The sequence below is a fragment of the Tachypleus tridentatus genome, chromosome 13, assembly GCF_004210375.1.
Source record: "Tachypleus tridentatus isolate NWPU-2018 chromosome 13, ASM421037v1, whole genome shotgun sequence".
Lineage (NCBI taxonomy): Eukaryota > Metazoa > Arthropoda > Merostomata > Xiphosura > Limulidae > Tachypleus > Tachypleus tridentatus.
In genome coordinates, this window is record NC_134837.1 from 3,313,291 (window position 1) to 3,329,087 (window position 15,797).

A 15,797-nucleotide genomic window follows, 5' to 3' on the forward strand; every position below is an offset into this window, starting at 1 on the left:
TTTAACTATAATGAAATACTTACAAACCACGTATAATAGTCCCGGATACCTTTAACTATAATGAAATACTTACAAACCACGTATAATAGTCCCGGATACCTTTAACTATAATGAAATACTTACAAACCACGTATAATAGTCCCGGATACCTTTAACTATTGGAGAAAATTCCATAAACAAAACCATTATATTTCACCACATTGACAAAATCATTGAAACAGATATATTACAATATTCTTGTTACTAACTTTCTAAAGCTAACTTGGCTGGTATGAAGGTGTGAGGGTACACAGGTTTTAGTTATCACAGCTAATAATCTGGATTTTTGAACTTGAGTACGAATGTGTGTTGTTATCTTAGTTTTGTTTTACTCCAACGTGTTCCTTTTGTATTTACCTTACACGAACTAATCAACCATTTGTACTTATTTATAAGAAATTGAAGTTCTAATTCTAAAGTTTTGTTAACCAAGTTTACGGATGTAAGTGTAATGTAGCTTTATAATTCTGACATTATTTTATCCCTTTCCTAATTATCACCTGTGATTTTACTAACTTAAATTGACTTCAGATATCAGTTACTCAAAACAAGACATCCAAGTTTCACTATTTACAAACTCGAGATATCGTCATCTAATTTAAAGATACAAATGTTTTGTGGTCTCAAATACGAACTTGAGGATATTTCAGCTAATTCAAAGATACATATCCTCACAGTTTTATAGCTCTAGTTCAGAGATCCATATCCTCACAGTTTCAGGTTGGAACATTAGGAGTTTCAATCTCATTTAAAGAATTTCACATCTTCTTAATTTTAGAACTCTAGGAGCTTCTATTTGGTCCATAGGTTCACATCCTCACAGTTTCAGAACTCTAGGAGATTGTAACTGATCCTGACATTTACATCCTTGCAGTTTCAGAACTCTAAGAGCTTTTATCTGATTCACAGATTCAGAACTCTTAGCTTGATCCAGAGATTTATATCCCAAAGTTTCAGAACTCTATCAGTTCCTATTTCACTTAGGGCTACATATCCTTACAGTTAGCATATCAGAGTGATCTAATAGTTAGAGTATCGGATTCGAGAGGAAGTTTACCCATACCATGGTTCATACATTCAGCTTTCCATGCATCAAAAGAATGAAAGTCAACCCTGCTGTTCGGTTAAGAATAACCGTTTGAGGCGGATTGCGCTATCAACTGTGTACTTTCCGTCTGGTCTGGTCTTGATCATCATGAACTGTTAAGCCTCAGAGGTCTCTAATCAGACTGTTTGGTACATTACGTACATTTTGAGAGAGTTAACAGTCTAAATATTTTTCCAAACGTATCTCCTACCGATAACTCGTAGAACTATGGGTATCTGTAGTATTTAACATTATTTAGTTATCTAGTAACTCACTGTTTATCAACAACATTCATGTGTAGAAAAGTAGTTTTTATGTTTTCTTTAGTTAGTTAGTTAGTTATCACCATTAGATTCCATCTAGGAACATAGGGCCGCAATCACTTGCGAATTCTTCAACAAGTATTTAAGTCAGTAGGTTGTTAGCCCACTGCACCGAGCCGTCCCTAATTTAGCAGTGTAAGACTAGAGGGAAGGCAGCTAGTCATCACCACCCACCGCCAACTCTTGGGCTACTCTTTTACCAACGAATAGTGGGATTGACCACCACATTATAACACCCCTACGGCTGGGAAGGCGAGCATGTTTTGGCGCGACGCGGGCGCGAACCCGCGACCCTCGGATTACGAGTCGCACGCCGTACGCGCTTGGCCGTGCCAGGCCTATGTTTTCTTTATATTTCCTTTTATTATAGATATAAAAATTATAGATATAAAAATTGATAGAAGGAAAAATTCAGAATATTAATATAATTTTCTTTCGGTAATCTTAGCTTTTCCCGACTTAACACAAACACTACTAGATAAACTATTCAAAATATCTTTTCAGAAACGAAGTTTTAGTTATTTGCGATAAAGCATCCAGTTTATGAATTTATACACAAGGATTGCTGTTATGACACACAGAATACAAATGACGTAACACAACTCCATTTTCCGGATAAGTTCGTCTCTACTGACTTCATCACCATTTAATATTATAATGGAGTTTGAAACCATATTTCACAAGTTTTCACAATAGAAACTATCATCTGCGGTTTGAAGTGAATAACTTCGGTCCGGAGTGATTCGGATATATGTGTTAAGTTAAACAAAGGCTATTTACGATGACCGTTCTAATTTTGATCCCATATTTTGTAGGAATATGAGATAATCCATAGCACCCGCACCCAACTCTTAGTATACTTTAACTACATGAAAAATCCCCAAATGCTGAACGCTATACTTTTGTAGCTCTCTTTTACGACAACGGGACGCGAACATAGGACGCTTGGATACAAAATCCAGAAAGGTAACCGTTATACCATGCCTGAGTGTCTATCGTTACGCTTACACTATTCACGTTATTAGTTTATAGGTTACCTCATAACCTTCATCAAACGGTTTTCTGCTCGAAAATGGACGAATAAAGTTTGGTTCAAAATTACCGAATTAACTCTGCACGTGCACATCAGCGAAGTTTTCAAAAAACAACATTTTAAATGAAGGCTGATCACTTGAAAGTAACTCAGCTTTTCTAATGTATTAGTTACACATTTAAAATGTATATAAGGACTTATTTCTTAAAGAAACTCAGTTTTGTAAGGATATATCTCTAAAGTCCTATCAAAGAGAACATGTAGTTTCTTTAACAGAATGTTTATTGCTACAGGCAATATTTTTATTTCAAGTTACATGTATGTGTTGGCCAACATGTTTTGATAAAAGCTGAGTTCATTTTAAGGGTCGGTTCAATTTGAGGACGGCATCTTTTATTTCACTTGTCTTATTAAAATACAAGAACAAGGTTTATTTCTGTGGTGCTTTCGTAAAAAAAGAAAAGATCGAATATTAAAATCTAATTCCATCTCCAAAGTACAACGACAACAACAAAAAATAGGACTTAATAAACTCTACAAACATATCTAATCAAGTAGATCACTCGAAACGTAGGCCTATTATAATAAACTCTACAAACATATCTAATCAAGTAGATCACTCGAAACGTAGGCCTATTATAATAAACTCTACAAACATATCTAGTCAAGTAGAAACGTAGGCCTATTAATTTGTTTTCAATTTGTAGCAACACATCCGTTTAGAAACCAAAACTCTTCTATATAAGTCTTATTTCCAATAGACTGAAGTTTACAGTTTGTTATGTGGATTCTGTTGAGGAAAAGAAAAATATCTCAGAAGCCTTAACAGTATTTCTTAAATATAAATAAATATAATTATTTTTCAAAAAGTGCAGTGACACATAAATACGTCATTTGTTCAAACGTGTAAGACGTAAAAGTTTATTAGTGTTTAAATATCGAAACACTTATTTTATCAACGGTAAACACAGAATATTTCTTAATAACCAAAATAATGTGTTTATATTTTCTTTCATTTCATAACTATGCAATATGGAGAGGCTACGTATAACATAAATATATAATTTAGAGAGGTTATGTGTTTTATAACTTCAAGTATGGGGAGGTTATAAAGGCCCACATTTCTTGACTAAGAACACTCGAAACTGGGTTTCGATACACGTGGTGAGCAGAGCAAAGACAACCCTTTGGGCAGCTATGTGCTTAAATATAAACAAACAACTACATAAATATAGAGGTTATTAAATTGTATATTTAACTAATACACAACCTCACGAAATAGAATATATTACTTAAATATACAATTTAGTCAGGTTGTGGGTTACAGAAAATATCATTTAGTCAGGTTATGCATTAGATAAATATACCATTTAGTAACAAGGTGAATTAATTAAATATCCTATTTAATGAGGTTGTGCATTAGATAAATATACAATTTATTTTTTATTGTTTAATATATAAATATATCATTTAATACTTTTGTGGTTTAGATAAATATATCATCTAGAGTGGTTGTGTATAACATTGATATGTCATTTAACGAGCTTGTGTAATAGATAAATATAACATTTAACGAAGTTGTGTTTTTGTTTGTTTGTTTGTTTGTTTTGAATTTCGCACAAAGCTACACGAGGGCTATCTGTGCTAGCCGTCCCTAATTTAGCAGTGTAAGACTAGAGTAAAGGCAGCTAGTCATCACCACCCACCGTCAACTCTTGGGCTACTCTTTTACCAACGAATAATGGGATTGACCGTCACATTATAACGCTCCCACGGCTGAAAGAACCATCATGTTTGGCGCGACTGAGATGCAAACCCGCGACCCTCAGATTACAAATCGCACACCTTAACACACTTGGCTATGCCGGGCCAACTTGTGCTTTCGATAAATAAATAATTTAATGAGGTTATGTGTTAGACAAGTATATCATTTAGTGAACTTGTGTTTTGATAAATATGCTACTTAGTGAGGTTGTGTAATACTTAAATATACCATTTTATGAGGTTGTGTATAAGATAAATATACCATTTAGCGAAATTGTGGGTTAGATAAATACACCATTTGGTGAGATTGTGTATTCGATAAACATACAATTTAGAGAGGATGTATATTAGATAAATATCCCATTTAATGAGGTTGTGTATAAGATAAATAAATATACCATTCGTTAAGGTTGAGTATTACATAATTATATCATTCAATGAGTTCGTGTATTAGATAAACATAAAGTTTAAAGAGGTTGTGTATTCGACAAATATACCATTTAATGAGAATGGTAATTAGACGAATATACCATTTAGTGAAGTTGTGAATTACATAAATATACCATTTAATGAGGTTGTGTATTAGATAAATATACCATTTAATGAGGTTGTGTATTAGATAAATATATCATATCATCAGGTTGTGTTTTAAATAAATATTCCATTTAGTGAGGTTGTATTTTAAATAAATATTCCATTAATTGACGTTGTGTATTAGATACATATATCATTTAGTGACGTTGTGTATTAGATAAATATACCATTAATTGACGCTGTGTATTTCATAATTATATCATATAATGAGTTCGTGTATTAGATAAGCATATAATTTAAAAGAGGTTGTGTATTGATAAAAATATACGTGTATTAGATAAACATGCAATTTAATGAGGATGTGTATCCGATAAATACACCATTTTATGAGGTAATGCATTAGTCAAATATATCAATTATTGACGTTTTGTATTAGATAAATATGCCATTTAGTAAGGTTGTGTGTTAGATAAATATACCATTTAATGACGTTGTATATAAGATAGAAAAATCATTTCATGAGGTTGTGTATAAGATAAATATACCATTTAGATAGACTGTATATTAGATAAATGTTCCTTTTAATATGGATGCGTATTAATTAATTTACCATTTATTAAAGTTGTGTATTATATAAATATATCATATAATCAGGTTGTGTATTAAATAAATATATCATTTAGTGACTTGTGTATTAGATAAATATCTCATTTAGTGAGGTTGTGTATTACACTTGACGAGGTGGGGAACATAAAAATATAACTTTTAATGAGATTGTGCATTAGATAACTATATAATTTAATGAGGTTGTGTACCCGACAAATATATCATTTAGTGAAGTTGTGTTTAGATAAATATATCATTTAGTGAGGTTGTATATTGGACAAATATACCATTTAGTGACGTTGTGTGGTAGATAAATATATGATTGGATAATGTGGCTTATTAGATAAATATATCGTTTTTTGAGGTTGTGCATTACATTCAAGAACTGATACTGATAACACTTGAGGACTCCAAGTACTGCTATTAATAACACTTGACAACTTCAAGAACTGATACTGATAACACTTGATGACTCCAAGTACTGCTATTAATAACACTTGACAACTTCAAGAACTGATACTGATAACACGTGAGGACTCAAGTACTGCTATTAATAACACTTGACAACTTCAAGAACTGATACTGATAACACTTGAGGACTCCAAGTACTGCTATTAATAACACTTGACAACTTCAAGAACTGATACTGATAACACTTGAGGACTCCAAGTACTGCTATTAATAACACTTGACAACTTCAAGAACTGATACTGATAACACTTGAGGACTCCAAGTACTGCTATTAATAACACTTGACAACTTCAAGAACTGATACTGATAACACTTTAAGACTCCAAGCACTGATACTGATAGAACTTAAAGACTCCAAACACTGATAATAATAACACTCGGAGACTCCAAGTACTGATACTGATAATATTTGAAGACTCCAGAAAATGATACTGATAGCACACGAAGACACCAAGCACTGTCTTTCTGTAGACGTGTATATAACCAATCACTTGGTAACAACGACTCAGAACAAAATGGTCTTAAACAATGTTAGTTGTTACATCTGTTTAACATGCAACAATGCTATAAGGATCATCTTTTTACTTAAATTTAGACCTTAATCATTGGTTTTATATTAACATTAATAAAGTGGGTAACAAGTCATGACTTTGTGTTATTAAGACCAACTCTTACTAATTTTTCTGTAATTTGTTTCTCAATGAAATAATGACCAGATGTTTTATACAAAAAATGTCAGTTACTTTTATCAATTTCAAAGTAGCATCATAGTTATGAAGGGTAAGGAGAAGTTATGAAGAGTTATGCTTGTACTAAAACTTCACTTGTAATAGTTATTTCAAGGATTTTGTGTATGGGACTTGTGTGATAAGAAGTGACGTTTATTACTTAAGTTTTATGTTTCTGGTAATTTAAAGGAGTTGAAGACAAGTGTGTTTTCTTATAGCAAAGCCACATCGGGCTCTCTGCTGAACCCACCGAGGGAAATCGAACCCCTGATTTTAGTGTTGTAAATCCGGATACATACCGCTGTACTAGTGGGGGCATTGAAGACAATTAAGATCCTCTGTCATTTCTTTATCAGATGGACCCCGGTGTGGCCAGGTGGTTAAGACACTTGACTCGTAACACTGAGGGTCGCAGGTTCGAATCCCCATTACACTAAACTTGCTCGCCCTTTTAGCCGTGGGAGCGTTATAATGTGACGGTCAATCCCACTATTCGTTAATAAAAGAGTAGTTCAAAAGTTAGCGGTGGGTGGTGATGACTAGCTGTCTTCCCTCTAGCCTTACACTACTAAATTAGGGACGGTTAACACAGACATACCTCGTGTAGGTTTGCGGGAAATTAAAAACAAAACAAGAACATCTTTACTAGATATGTTTATTTCTATAAATATAATGCAACATTGAACATAAAACATTTACTTGGAGACGTGTATATTTCATGTACAGGGTGAACCAAAGCTTAAACAACTCTTCTAGCATATATGATTAATGCATGTACTTCAAAAAAACACATTAATCGATACATGTGCTCCATACCGACAAACTGAATTCTTGCCTCAATTGAGAATTTCTTAAAAGACATATTGACATGTAAAGTCTGGTTCAAGTAGAAATTTGAAAGCTTTTAACTCACTCAAACAAAAGTAAAAAAAGACGCATTTGTTCAAAATCTTGAGACGTGTTCTGTTTCATTCAGTTTTTTTAACATCTTCCAGCATTTTCTGGAGGAAGTGCATTTCACTGGTAATTTTCAACAACTTTAACATGGAAGTGAAGTAAAAGTAATCTGATCGCAGCTAGTTTGAACCACCTTAATCACATCTATTGTGTCTCTCTCACTATAGAATTCTATAAGCAGTCTCTCTCAATAACAGATACGTGCGCTTGAATGAAACACAGGTATTGGGAGACTCAATTGTGAGACAGATAAATCTACACTGTGAGATACTGCGAGCAACTTTTTCAAGACTGTGGTCACTCAATTGAATTTATTCCAACTATTAATTAAAGGAAGTATACCAGATTGGATCTAATTACGTTTCATGCTGTAGAGAAGTTGCAGTGGAAGGAATAGAAAGACTGAAGTGATAGTAGGAGCATTTATTATCCAGAGAATAGACTAGAAAGAACAGATGGAGTCAATAAGTGAAATTATTTTGAGGTTTGATTCAATCGCATCTGTAATCATGTTCATCGACTCAGTCCTTAATGTGAATTGTGTGTGTGCATATTTCTGTTACTCTATAGCATTTTAATGACAACAATAGTACTAGACTGCACTGCATTAACGTATCTCTAAAACTAAGATAAGCACATCTTAATTTTAAAACTAATACCTAAATGTAACAGAATAGTTTATTATTTCACGAACAATACCTTTCAGGGATTCCATTACACAACCTCTTCTCCAAACATTTTTTCAATGTGGATAAATTTTACGAAGATGTAATTTCATAAAGATATAATGCTAGACTCACGAAAGAAAATTCTTTAAACATCTCCTCTCAATAAATGACGTCAACTGAAACAGGAAGACAAGAACTATAGTTAGAATCAACTGTAAAATAAAAATAAAGCCTATATTTAGCTTGATAAGACTGGCTGTTTTGGAGACAGTTGAGCCAAGCGTAAGATCAAAACACTAGTTAGAAGAAGAAACACGTTAGTTTAAAAATAGAACAAATTATGATCACTAAAACAGACATTTCGTACTCTTCCATATTGACATTACTTTCTACAAACATGGAATAATTATTGAGTAGTAACAAAGAAGGTAGCTTATGATCGGACAAACAAGCACAATTTGTTATTCCTGTCTATATATGTTGTTTTCAGCATTTTTTCGTTAAAACACACATGCACACCTGTTTTGTGTACAAAATAGTTTGATTTTGGGATTATCTTTCTCGAAAATGATTAATGCTTTGTTTAGACAGTTTCTCTGTATTGATGTTGAGTCATGTTTCATCACGCGCCAGAAATTATAGGGCATCCAATTGTTCGACTGTCCAGAAATTATATGAAGTAAACGGACATTGCCAGAAGGCTAGGACACCCCATTTTACTGTATTCAGAAACCTGAAACGTTCCCGTAATGTAATCTTTCCAGGTAAGTCCTGTTTCCGAACTGATGAGAAAAGGCTGTCTTTCCCAAAAGGAACACGCAGTAGCTGGTGTAGTACATATTTGAGCAACTATTCATTATGGTAAAAAAATATTTTCATATCCTCAAGGGTAACATCATGGGTAGCTTCGATAGGCATCACATGCGATTTTTTGCTATATGCTAGAATAGGTTTGGCAATAATCTTTCAGTTCCAGAATTACAATGTCATTTTCCAGAGTACACATATTGTACAAGAGTATCTGGACCAGAAGGATGTTTCCAGATTGTTATGTTCAACAATGTCTCCAGATTGTACTCTTATTAAGAACTGTTGTGTGGACTTAAGCCAGAAAAATTACTTCATTACCCTAGCCAGTCGCTGTAGCTGAGTTTCAGTGCATTCTAGTGACAAGTGGAAACAATTCCATGGTGTACTACATCAACAACATCATCGACAGCACTTTGCAGAAGTTATTAAAGTACGAGAAGAACCAACCAAGTACTGAATGTTAAATATGAACTTATATCAGGTTAGAGATGCTATTTATAATAATTTGACGTTATATTTTGCCATTGTATGTGTTTTGTTGTGATAGGAAAAATTATGAATTATCCATCTTTCTACAGGTGTCTGATAAATGTCTGCTGTTCTAATAAATCGAGCATAATGTCCATAGAACCTGTATCATTATACAAATTACATATGTAGATGTTTAACATAGATATTCCAGTTTCACAGAACTGAATGTATTTGTATTCAATATTAACAATAATGATTTTATTTGTTATAAAATAGGTAAACGTACTGGCTAAGACCTGTCCCTTATTTAATAAGTATATGATCTAAAAATGAAGCACAAACTGTCACGTTTGTATGTACAAAATTAAATTACATTAATAAAATGTATTGTATTCAAATAAAGATTTTATTTAGAATTTACCCTAAAGCAGAAACACTTCGATCGAAGTGAGATTTCGTGTAGGCAAGTGGTGTTGTTTTTTTCGGCAAGTGTTCAAGGTTTTAGTTCGATACTAGCCCGTGAGATAAGACATCAGACTAGAGAATCCAACAACGAAACAGCTTACGTTCGCCCAAACTTAAAGTGCAAGCAGAATATCAGGAACAAAACCAACGCGATCACCAACCATGAGTGCGGAAATATGTTGTCTTCATATCAGCAGATCGTGATTTGACGTGGTAAAATATTAAATTTATCTAAAAACAAAAACTAAACTAATCTGTCTCACATGTACATTCTGGTAAAGTAACAAACTGTCGTCTATGTTTTCAGAAAAAGAACGAGGGAATCGTATTCCACAACTTGGTTACATCAAACTGTAACTATGGTTACATCAAACTGAAACTATGGTTACATCAAACTGTAACTATGGTTACATCAAACTGTAACTATTGTTACATCAAACTGAAACTATGGTTACATCAAACTGTAACTATGGCTACATCAAACTGTAACTATGGTCACATCAAACTGCAACTGTGGTCACATCAAACTGTAATTATGGTCACATCAAACTGCAACTGTGGCTACATCAAACTGTAACTATTGTTGCTTCAAACTGTAACTATGGCTACATCAAACTGTAACTCATGAAACAACTTAAGTGAAATCTCCACAAATACGATTTTCGTTAATTCATAATAACACTTCCGTAGTTAGTGATTTCTGTTTAACTATTAACATTTATCGTTGGTTGATAATTAAGCATGAAGCTACACGTCTATTTATGTTCTGCACACCACGGGTATTGAAACCTGGTTTCTAGCAGTATGAGTCCACAGACATATAGCTGTGCCACTGGTAAACATATTGAGTGTTATTTCTCTTTAATAATTAATATGTTAACATTGACTGTTCTTTGTGTATAACAGTTAACATGTTATTATAATCAAATTGATCATTCACAATGAGATATACAAGAGAAGTTTTACAAAGCATGTCCGCCCGTCCAGCCACTTCAAATAAAATGTTATCAGAAGCCCGAACATTAAACAACTACTGTTGACATTAAATCATACAGGAAAGAACTACTGTTAACAATAAAACATACGGTAAACAACAACTTTTAACATTAAAACATAGAGGGAACAGCCACTGTTAACACTAAAACATAGAGTGAACAGCCACTGTTAACACTAAAACATAGAGTGAACAGCCACTGTTAACACTAAAACATAGAGTGAACAGCCACTGTTAACACTAAAACATAGAGTGAACAGCTACTGTTAACACTAAAACGTACAAGTTCAGACAAAACAGTTACTATTACATAGAGCTATTGGCCAGAGTAGTTAGATTTCAGGAACTCAATATTACAAACGAATAAAAGATCCGTAGATAAGAAAACAAATTCAAAACCTGAATGTTTGGACCAATAAAATATTCTAATAGCAACAACGATACCAAGTTTTACAATGTCAACGTTCATGTTTGGATCAATAAAATAATGCAATAGCAACAACGATATCAAGTTTTATAATGTCAACGTTCATGTTTGGAACAATAAAATACCCCAATAGCAACAACGATATCAAGTTTTTACGATGTTAAAGTTCATGTTCGGAACAATAAAATAATCCAATAGCAACAACGATATCAAGTTTTACAATGTCAAAGTTCATGTTTGGAACAATAAAATAATCAAATAGCAACTTAATACCCATACCAGCCGTCCTGGGATACATAGATACAAATAGGCCACTTAATATCCATACCAGCCGTCCTGGAATACATAGATACAAATAGGTCATATAATACCCATACCAGCCGTCCTGGGATACATAGATACAAATAGGCCACAAATCTAACTTAGTAATGCGCATATTACTTGCATATTTCGTGTTACAAGCCTCCTTTACGAATTTCAATCATACATTTGTCTAAAAAATAAATATAATTACATTCATGAAAATCTTCGCAATATGGACTTCATTAGTTTTTCAAGCGTTAGAGTGTTACGTATATTACTCTATGAAGCAGAACTAACCTCCGTATTCGTTTCTTTATCCATAGAAAGAAGTATTTGATAAATCATACAACCACTGATTTTTTCTTGTCTCACGAGGAAGATGGTGTGGTGGTTTCACGTGCTGCATCCGAACAGCATACAGCTAGCGTTAGTGAATCGCTGAATTTATCTAGTGTTACATATAATTAAATAAGTGCTCTATTCCGTGTTAGACAAGCTACATGTCAAGTAAGCTCTATGTAGAAAGTCAACGAACCTTTTATTCAGCGACTGATCTACAAAAACTATCTTTTGTTCCGATTTCTTTTCATCATCTATTACTTCCAATCACTAAAGTACAGAATGGGACTTCTAATGAAGAAGGCAATTAGATTGATTGATAAATCTCAGTCCTAGGAACCTGGTGGATAACTTATATTCTCGACCGTGTTACGATGTTTGTGATGTATCAATACGAACAGACTCTATGCTGTCTGTAGCAAAGGTAAAAATAAAACAAAACAAATTGGTTATTGAATGATAGATGTTTTATAATAATGTTCGAAAAAAGTAACAGAAGAGTAAAATTAATTAAAAAGTTAAACAAAAACTTAATTTACGGATTTCTTCTTCAAACTCAAATTTTCTGTCATTAGAACTGAAATAAAAACAAAGTGATGTCTTAACTCTTGTTAAACAATTTAAATAACAAGTGTTCTGTTGATGTCTTAACACTTGTGCTTGTTAAACAATATAAATAGCAAGTGTTCTGTTGATGTCTTAACACTTGTTAAACAATATAAATAGCAAGTGTTCTGTTGATGTCTTAACACTTGTTAAACAATATAAATAGCAAGTGTTCTGTTGATGTCTTAACACTTGTTAAACAATATAAATAGCAAGTGTTCTGTTGATGTCTTAACACTTGTTAAACAATATAAATAGCAAGTGTTCTGTTGATGTCTTAACTCTTGTTAAACAATATAAATAACAAGTGTTCTGTTGATGTCTTAACACTTGTGCTTGTTAAACAATATAAATAGCAAGTGTTCTGTTGATGTCTTAACACTTGTTAAACAATATAAATAGCAAGTGTTCTGTTGATGTCTTAACACTTGTTAAACAATATAAATAGCAAGTGTTCTGTTGATGTCTTAACACTTGTTAAACAATATAAATAACAAGTGTTCTGTTGATGTCTTAACACTTGTAAAACAATATAAATAGCAAGTGTTCTGTTGATGTCTTAACACTTGTTAAACAATATAAATAGCAAGTGTTCTGTTGATGTCTTAACACTTGTTAAACAATATAAATAGCAAGTGTTCTGTTGATGTCTTAACTTCCATACAGAAGCCATTCCTTACTCTTCTCCTTAACGAACAGATAACCTACTATGCTATACCGTATAATTTCAGACGATAATACCCTTTATTCTATTCTATAGGTTTCAGTTTTGTTTTATCCTTATAAAAGACATAGAACATATACATGTATTCTAAAATACACGGGGAGAAATTGGTGTTTGTTTTTGTTTCTCGAGATAGCCAAACAAAGCGACGAAATTCGTAGTTTTATAGTAACCAGTAAAGTGTGTCAAAACTGGAAACTAATCAGTTTCGAGTCATTGAAATTGTGAGGGATTGGACTGCGCTGTGATTACAGCATGAAACATTATTAAGGACAAATGTGCTTTTCGACAGTTCGGATCTTCTCATGTGCCAAATGTATCGCTCAGCCTGAATTAGATAACCCTGCGAAAACGAAGAAAACAGACCCTCATGTGATCTATCATCATGAGAAATCAGAAGCCGTAAGACCATTCTCATCACTGATTAGGTCATCAGATGTCAGCCACTTATTTACAGAGAAACCTCTTCATATTGTCTCTCTTATGGAAGTGAACTTAACTATAGATATATATAAATCTCTCGTGCTTCGCTCGATAAGTGAAGGGACACTTACATGTTATGAGCGACAATTTCATATCATTACGAATTCTACTGTGAAGTTTAGGCATTATGGTAATTCGAATAAAAAATATCTACGGAAGTAAGCAAAACAAAATAAGTCTCCTAATTTACATATTTTTCAAATCAAACGTTCTTTGTACTGAACATAAACCATTAAAAGCAGAGAAAATAAATAATAAGAGGCAATATATGTTTCGGTGTTCTCGGTCCTTCATGAAACGTATTATATTTTTAAAATTACCTCATAACCACGGACTTCGAATAAAATTTAGAAAATAGACTATTTCGTGACTATAGGCGTGAAGTAGGCTTCTGTAAGGTTAGGTTAATCTGTCTGTATGTAAAGGAAAATCTTTATTTCCTATATATTTAAGAATGACATCTGTTTTCTGTCTTTTAATTGTAATTTTATTTGTCATTAACCACGAAGAGTGTAAAACAAAATTTTAAATAATTCTGTTTAACAAACGTTATAACCTTTCTTAACAAGTAACTCTTACTTTATCACAAACAGAGAAGGAAACTTCTTGAAATTAGAGTCGTAGGATAAACATAATTATATGGTAGACCAATAGGCCTATAAATGAATCAGACTGTTGTATAAAGAGTTATCTGGTTTACATATTAAACACGTCAAATACACTTATAGAAACTTGACTGGTGATGTCAACAGTTAATCATATTTACTACTCACTATTGTTCCTATACAGAAATAATGTGTGTGCCTTTTCTTACAGCAAAGCCACAGTGGGACATCTTGGTTCAGGGAATTGAACCACTGATTTTAGCGTTGTAAATCTGTAGACTTACCGCAGTACTAGCGGGGGACACAGAAATAACACTAGGAAGAAAGCACGGAAAGTTACTTCTTTCAAAAACACTTTGGAACACTTGTAGACATGCTGCTATAGTAACATTTTGAGCACTTGAAGACATGATGCCATAGTAACATGTTGAGCACTTGAAGACATGATGCTATAGTAACACTTTGGAACACTTGTAGATATGATGCTATAGCAACATGTTGAACACTTCAAGACATGATGCTATAGTAACACTTTGGAACACTTGGAGACATGATGCTATAGTAACACTTTGGAACATCTGAAGACATGATGCTGTAGTAACATGTTGAGCACTTAAAGATATGATGAACACTTGCACACATGATGCATATAGTAACACTTTGGAACACTTGAAGACATGATGCTATAGTAACACTTTGGAATACTTGTAAACATAATGCTATAGTCACATCTTGGAACACTTGTAGATATGATGCTATAGTTACACTTTGGAAACTTGTAGATATGATGCTATAGTAACATGTTGAGCACTTAAATACATGATGCTATAGTACCATGTTGAACACTTGAAGACATGATGAACACTTGCACACATGATGCTATAGTAACACTTTGGAACACTTGGAGACATGATGCTATAGTAACACTTTGGAACACTTGGAGACATGATGGTATAGTAACACTTTGGAACACTTGGAGACATGATGGTATAGTAACACTTGGAACACTTGTAGATATGATGTAGTTTAAGTTTACTCTGGTTTTATAAGTCATCTTATAACAAACAAACTACTGAATCAAGTGTCACCAAACCTCTAATGTACCATTAGAACCTCCGTGGAGTGACAGCTGATGCCTTATATCACCCACGGTTCATTATTCTTCCCCACGAGTTGAACGGCTTTCTTAACTAGAAGCGTCTTATTAAGAATATTCTACAGTATCGTTATCAGAGGGAACACTTTGAGGGCACCGCTATAGAAGTTTAGTGTTTTAAATCCCTAAATCAGGGGTTTTGTGAAATTCATTTTTCGTTATATTTCATCAGTTAGTTGATAAGTGAAATAATAATAAAGGTTT